Source organism: Lolium rigidum, chromosome 7 (genome assembly GCF_022539505.1).
Source record: "Lolium rigidum isolate FL_2022 chromosome 7, APGP_CSIRO_Lrig_0.1, whole genome shotgun sequence".
Classification (NCBI taxonomy): Eukaryota; Viridiplantae; Streptophyta; class Magnoliopsida; order Poales; family Poaceae; genus Lolium; species Lolium rigidum.
Window position 1 is genome coordinate 115,529,559 of NC_061514.1, and position 7,694 is coordinate 115,537,252.

The 7,694-nt window shown below is 46.6% G+C and overlaps 1 pseudogene; it reads left to right on the forward strand.

Moving 5' to 3' along the window:
* Window positions 1-688: 688 nt before the first annotated feature.
* LOC124671874 lies at window positions 689-6,336 on the forward strand (annotated as a pseudogene).
* Window positions 6,337-7,694: the final 1,358 nt, after the last annotated feature.

Below are 7,694 nucleotides of genomic sequence, written 5' to 3' on the forward strand. Positions count from 1 at the left end.
TTTCTACCGGCATCATGTTGCTCGGCTCTCTCTTTTCTGGCGAAAACCGGATTGTACATAGTCATCTGCTGTGCATTCACATCTTTTTTCTCTTCTTTTGCTCGGATGGGGGGACGAAGCCTGCCTCTTCGACTTGCTTCCGGCATTTCTTGCTGAACGCACCGATTGCGATGCCGCAGCTGCCTTGGTATTTCGGGCCAGCTCTGCATTTTGTGCCTCAATCATATCTAGCAGTTCTCTTACCCCAGCTTGCTGTTTTGCTAAGGCATCTCCTGACAAAGAATCACATGCTTCTACTGCAGCCCTAGCAGCTTTCAAAGTTTTATCCGGACTGCTGTACTTAGGTTTCTCTATCATGCTCAAAGATACCGACGCACTCTTACAGGAAAGAACTTCATGGCGCAGATCCTAATCTAAGTTACGAACCTTAAGCCGGTTTGCTGCAGCTCTACCAGGGTTTTCGCTAACAGAAGCAAAGCCATGGGCAGCGTTATACTCACGTAGGGTAAGGTTGAGCTCTTTCTGGGCCTTGACGATGTCCGCTGCATCGGAGAGCAGCTTCTGCCGCTGCGCCTCCAGTTCAGCTTGGGTAGCCGCAGCGTCGTCGTTGTGCGCGATAGGCGTGGCCAACACGCTCATGGTCGCTTGCTGCGGGGTCGCTGCCGGTAGCGCAGTAGATGTACCAGCGATGACTTCGTCGCGCTCGGTCGGAGGCTTGGCCGAGGCGCTGGACGAGGCCAGAGACCACACGCTCGCCGGAGACGGTGAGAAGGCCCGCCCGGATATGAACTCCAGCAAGCGCAGCTTCTGGCCCCACGGTGGGCGCCAACTGTCGTCGTGGTATAACAACATATGCCACAGGATGGCTTAACTTGGGGCCGAATGTGCGCCAGAGGATTGATACGTCTCCAACGTATCTATAATTTCTTATGTTCCATGCTAGTTTTATGACAATACCTACATGTTTTATTCATACTTTATATCATTTTGATGCATTTTTTGGTACTAACCTATTAACAAGATGCCGAAGCGCCAGTTCCTGTTTTCTGCTGTTTTTGGTTTCAGAAATCCTACATAGGAAATATTCTCGGAATTGGACGAAACAAAAGCCAAACCTCCTATTTTTCCGAGGGACACACGGAGCCAGAAGGGCAAGCCAGGGGGAGGCCCACGGCCTCCACACCATAGGCTGGCGCGGCCAAGAGGGGGGGCGCGCCGCCATATGGGGTGGGTCCCTCGGGCACCCCCTCGCGCCGCCCTTTCGCCTATATATTCCTTCTGTCGCGAAAACCCTAAAATAACAAGTCATATTCCACGAAGAGTTCCGTAGCCGCCGCCATCACGAAGACAAGTTTCGGGGGACAGAAGTCTCTGTTCCGGCACGCCGTCGGGACGGGGAAGTGCCCCCGGAATCCATCTCCATCGACTCCATCGCCATCTTCATCGCCGTTCGTTGTCTCCCATGATGAGGAGGGAGTAGTTCTCCCCGAGGCTGAGGGCTCTACCGGTAGCTATGTGGTTCATCTCTCTCTCCCATGGTGTGATCTTTATGTGATCATGAGCTTTGTAATCTAGTTGAATATGTAGATGTTACTCTTGTCTATTATGCACTCTGCGCATCGTGTGTGATTCCTTTATGACATTGTGGAGCTTGTTTACTCCGTCTTGAGGTGTGCTTTTGCGGCTCTACACAATGAATGGTGTTTGTTATCCAACAAGAGAGTGTTTGAGAGTAGCATTTATTTATTCAATTATGTGATCATTGTTGAGAGTGTCCACTAGTGAAAGTATGATCCCTAGGCCTTGTTTTTAAGCATTGAAACACTTGTTTCCAACAAGTTCTCGCTACATGTTCGCTTGCTGCCATTTTTATTTCAGATTGCAATTACTCGCTTATAATCATCCATATTACTTGTATTTCACTATCTCTTCGCCGAACTAGTGCACATATACATCCGACAAGTGTATTAGGTGTGTTGGGGACACAAGAGACTTCTTGTATCTTAATTGCGGGGTTGCTTGAGAGGGATATCTTTGACCTCTACCTCCCCGAGTTCGATAAACCTTGGGTGATTCACTTAAGAGAAACTTGCTGCTCGTTCTACAAACCTCTCGCTCTTGGAGGCCCAACACCGTCTACCTGGAATAGAAGCGTGCGTATACATCAAGCTATTTTCTGGCACCATTGCCGGGGAGGTAAGGTAAAAGGTATTCACATCCTCCGACTACTAAGCTATTTCCTAGCACTGTTGCCGGTGTGTGAGTGCTCGAAGCTATTTCCTTTAGATTCTGCAATTATATCTTTTTGTTTCTTGTTTTTATTTTCACTAGTTAGGCTTAATGGAAAACAACAAAAATATTAGAGATCTTTATAGTATCTATATATCTTGAGTTAGGACATGAGGTGTTTGAAGAGAAAATTAAAAAACCTATGGAACTTTATATGCATGCTAATGGCAATGTTATTAGTATGAATGCTTTGAACACCATGGTTGCTAATGCTATGGAAAATTCTAAGCTTGGGGAAGCTGGTTTTGATGAGCATGATACTTTTAGTCCCCCAAGCATGGAGGAGAAAATTTACTTTGATGATACTTTACCTCCTATATATGATGATTACAATGATGACTATCATATTTTCAGTCCACCTACTATTGAGGAGAAAATTAATTATGATTACAATATGCCTCCTATATATGATGATTATGGTGATGAGAATAATAATGATGGCTATTTTATTGAATTTGCTCCCACTACAATTAATATTAATGACTATGCTTATGTGGAGAGTAATAATTTTATGCATGTAGCTCATGATAAGAATGTTTCATGTGATAGTTATATTGTTGAGTTTGTTCATGATGCTACTGAAAATCTTTATGAGAGAGGACAATATGGTTGTAGGGATTTTCATGTTACTAAAACACCTCTCTTTTTGCTGAAAATCTTTAAGTTGCGCTTGTCTTGTTTTCCTATGCTTATTGCATTATGCTTACATGACTTGTTTATTTACAAGATTTCTTTTCATAGGAAGTGGGTTAGACTTAAAAGTGTTTCTTATTTGCTTTTGATGCTCTCTTTTGCTTCAACTCTTATTTCTTGCGAGAGCATCATTAAAATTACTGAGCCCATCTTAATGGCTATAAAGAAAGCACTTCTTAGGAGATAACCCATGTTTTTATTTTTGCTACTGTTTTGTTGTGTCTTGGAAGTTGTTACTATTGTAGAAACCTCTCCTTATCATGTTTATTTTATTTTTGTGCCAAGTAAAGTCTTTGATAGAGAGTTGATACTAGATTTGGATTTCTGCGCAGAAACAGATTTTTAGCTGTCACGAATTTGAGTTGTTCTCTCTGTAGGAGAATCTAAAAATTCTGCAAAAATTCATGAGTAATCCTCAGATATGTACGCAACTTTCATTCAATTTGAGATTTTCCATCTGAGCATGTTAAGTGCCTCGAAAAAATTCGTCTTTACGGACTATTCCGTTTTAATAGATTCTGTCTTTTATTTCACATTGCCTCTTTTACTGTGTTTGAGTGGATTTCTTTTCTCCATTAAATTTCAGTAGCCTTGGGTAATGTCCAGAAGTGTTGGGAATGATTGTGTCCTCTCTGAACATGTGAATTTTTGATTATGCACTAACTCTCTAATGAGATTGTTTTGAGTTTGGTGTGAAGGAAGTTTTCAAGGATCAAGAGAGGAGGATGATATAATATGATCAAGAAGAGTGAAAAGTCTAAGCTTGGGGATGCCCCCATGGTTCATCCCTGCATATTTCAAGAAGACTCAAGCATCTAAGCTTGGGGATGCCCAAGGCATCCCCTTCTTCATCAACAACTTATCAGGTCACCTCTAGTGAAACTATATTTTTATTCCGTCATATCTTATGTGCTTTATTTGGAGCGTCTGTGTGCTTTTGTTTTCGTTTTGTTATTTTCATTCTCTGAATAAATCAGATCCTAACATGCTTGTGTGGGAGAGAGACACGCTCCGCTTTTTCATATGAACACTTGTGTTCTTCGTTTTACTTTTAATGTTCATGGCGGAAGCTGAAAGCCGCTGCACTTATTGATATTTGGTTGGAAACATAAAATGCTTCATGTGGTAATTAGTATATTGTCTTAAATAAATTGATACTTGGCAATTGTTTTGAGCTCTCAAGTATATTATGTTTAAGCTCTTGCATCATGTAGTTTAAATCTATTAATGGAGAACTACCGTAGAGCTTGTTGAAATTTGGTTTGCATGATTGGTCTCTCTAAGGTCTAGATATTTTCTGGTAAAGTGTTTGAACAACAAGGAAGACAGTGTAGAGTCTTATAATGCTTGCAATATGTTCTTATGTAAGTTTTGCTGTACCGGTTCATACTTGTGTTTGCTTCAAACAACCTTGCTAGCCAAAGCCTTGTACTGAGAGGGAATGCTCCTCGTGCATCCAAAACCTTGAGCCAAAACTTATGCCATTTGTGTCCACCATAACTGCCTACTATGTGGTATTTTTCTGCCATTCCAAAGTAAATTGCTTGCGTGCTACCTTTAAAAATTTCATTCCTTGTCTTTGCAATACAAAGCTCATGGGAAAGTAGCCTAAAAAACTATTGTGGTAATGAATATGTCGCTTATGTATCTCTATTTCTTATACGGATGAAGCCTGGTGACCGGGTGTATACGTGAGCACGCGCTCAGAAGTCGACACGTGTCTAACGGCGTTAGTCCCCCGTGAGGTGATATACTTCTACTAAAAAACTGTTTCACCAGATTTGTCCGGTCCTCACACCCCCACCTAATCCTCTCCCCAACGAGATTTTCTTCTGCGAGCTTCAGTCTTCCATGTCCCAAAAAATAGAAACGAACACAGTGGATCAAAAGAAGAAGAGCACAACCGGAGGTTAAATCAAAAGATGAGAACACACGGCTGATTAATCAAAAGAAGAAGAAGAGCTTCAGTCTTCCATCGACCAACGCATGCCCCTGCATCTGCTTCCTGCTCTTCCTCCTCCTCCTCCTCGCCGCAACCTCTCGCCACCACTCCTCCCCCGCCACAAATCACGTCCTCAAGTTGACGTCGACCGCGCCCCCGTCCACGTCCCCTTCCTCCGGCAAGAACGAGTCGGGCAACTGCGAGGACCTGGAGGCCCTCGACGGCGTGGAGGCCAAGTGCGCCTACATCCTGTCGCACACGCCGTGCACGCCGGCGGGGTACATCGACTACCTCCGCCTCTTCTACTGCTGCTTCGGCGCCGCGCCGGCGGCCGTCAGGTACGCGGCCTTCCTGCTCTGGCTCGTCGTCCTCTTCCACCTCCCGCGGCGGCGAAGGCGGGGCCGTGGTGGAGCTGAGCGGGTTCGTCCGCGACCTCTGCTTCCTCTTCTTCGCGCTCTGCTTCCTCGTGGCCGTCCTCGCCACCGGCACGGTCACCGTCTGGGTCGCCGCGGCCTTCGTCTCCCTCTACGCCGCCTACGTCGTCCTCGTCCGGACCTCCCGGTCGCTGCGCCGGCGCCGCCGCGGGCAAGCCGGACCTCGCCGAGCCGCTCCTCCTCGACGGCGACTCCCCCACCCTGCCGTCCCACTCCGCGAAGCCGACGGACCCGGCGAAAAAATCGCGTCTTCAACGCGTCCTGCATGCGCTCACCATGCCGCTCTACCTCCCGCGGCGCCTGACCATCCCGGACATCGCGGGGCACCGCTGGCGCAAGCCCTACGCCCTGGCCTCCGCCGCGCTGGCGCCGGTCCTCGTCGCCACGACCTTCACCTCGCGCAGCGCCGCGGCGGCCTCGCTCGACCACGGCCACGGCGTCGGCATCCTGCTCGCCAGCGCCTTCCTGGGCCTCCTCCTGGCGGCCCTCGCCGCGTCCACCACGGACGCCGGCTCCGCGCCCCGCAGCCGGCGTCACCGGGTGCCGTGGCTGGCCGCGGGGTTCCTGATGAGCGTGCTGTGGGCCTACACGCTGGCGCGGGAGCTGGTGGCGCTGCTGGTGGCCATCGGGTACATGGTGGGCGTGGACTCGGGCGTGTTGTGCGTCACGGTGCTGGCGTGGGGGGACTCGCTAGGGGACCTGGTCTCCAACGTCGCCATGGCCACGCACGGCGGGCCCGGCGGCGCACAGACGGCCGTGTCGGCCTGCTACGCCGGCCCGCTCTTCAACACGGTGGTGGGGCTCGGGCTGTCGCTCACGCTGGCGGCGGGCGCGCAGTACCCGGCGCCCTTCACGATCCCGGCGGACAGGGCGGTGTACGAGACGGTGGCGTTCCTGTTCGCCGGTTCGATCCATCAAGCAGTTTCGGCGCTTTGTTCCGTAGACAAACTCGATTTGTTCATCCGTCTAGCACTCTAGCCCAACTCGTTTCCCTTTTTTTATTTAGTAGTTGATTATTCGAAAATACTGAATGGTTACGGAGATTTTATTTATTAGCATATGGCTCCAGGAGATACTAATTAGCTTTACTCGGCTGATTTCGTTGGGGAGCTTTCGTTCTATAGATGATCCAAACCAGCAGAAAGCACTAAAAAACTCTGAACTATGATGTCCTCTAGCGGTTACAGCTCAGCTCACTTCGCGTGGTCAACTAAGTAGATTCGACGCCGTGTGATGCCCGTTAACATCTCCCCATAAAGTGAGAACCTTAAAGCAAATCCAATGGCAACGGGCGCGTGCTCACGTATACACCCGGTCACAGAATTCACTCTCATTTCTTATAAGTTGCTTGTTGAGCGGTAATCATGTTATCTGGGGATGCCATCAACCTGTTACACCTTTGTTGAATATCATGTGAGTTGCTATGCATGTTCGTCTTGTCTGAAGTAAGGGAGATTTTCCATGAGTTAAATGGTTTGAGTATGCATATTGTTAGAGAAGAACATTGGGCCGCCAACCAAAGTCATGTATCATGGTGGAAGTTTCAGCTTGGACATTAATCCTCAAATCTCTTATGAGAATATTATCTGTTGTTGAATGCTTAAAGCATTAAAGAGGAGTCCATTATCTGTTTTCTATGTTGTCCCGGTATGGATGTCCTCTAGTTGAGATCTATCAAAATCGAGAAATCAAAATGCGATTTATCTCCTTGGACCTTTGTACAAGTGGCATAGAGGTACCCCTTTGTGACACTTGGTTGAAACATATGTAATGCAATGATAATCCATGGAAGTCCGAGCTAATTAGGACAAGGAGCGGGCACTATTAGTATTCGATGCATGAGGCTTGCAACTTATAGGAGGTTTTATGCATAACACATATGAATTATTACTACCGTTGACAAAATTGTTTCCATGTTTTCCAAATAAAAAGCTCTAGCACATGAGTAATCCCTGCTTCCCTCTACGAAGGGCCTTTCTTTTACTTTATGTTGAGTCAGTTTACCCACTTCTTTCTATCTTAGAAGCAAACACTTGTGTCAACTGTGTGCATTGATTCTTACATACTTGCTTATTTGCACTCATCATATTACTTTGTGTTGACAATTATCCATGAGATATACATGTTGAAAGTTGAAAGCAATTGCTGAAACTTAAATCTTCCTTTGTGTTGCTTCAAAACCTTCTATTAAGAATCTATTGCTTTATGAGTTAACTCTTATGCAAGGCTTTTTGATGCTTGTCTTGAAAGTACTATTCATGAAAAGTTTTTGCTATATGATTCAGTTGTTTAGTCATTATCTTTTTGTTAGTAAACTATAGACCATTGCTTTGAGT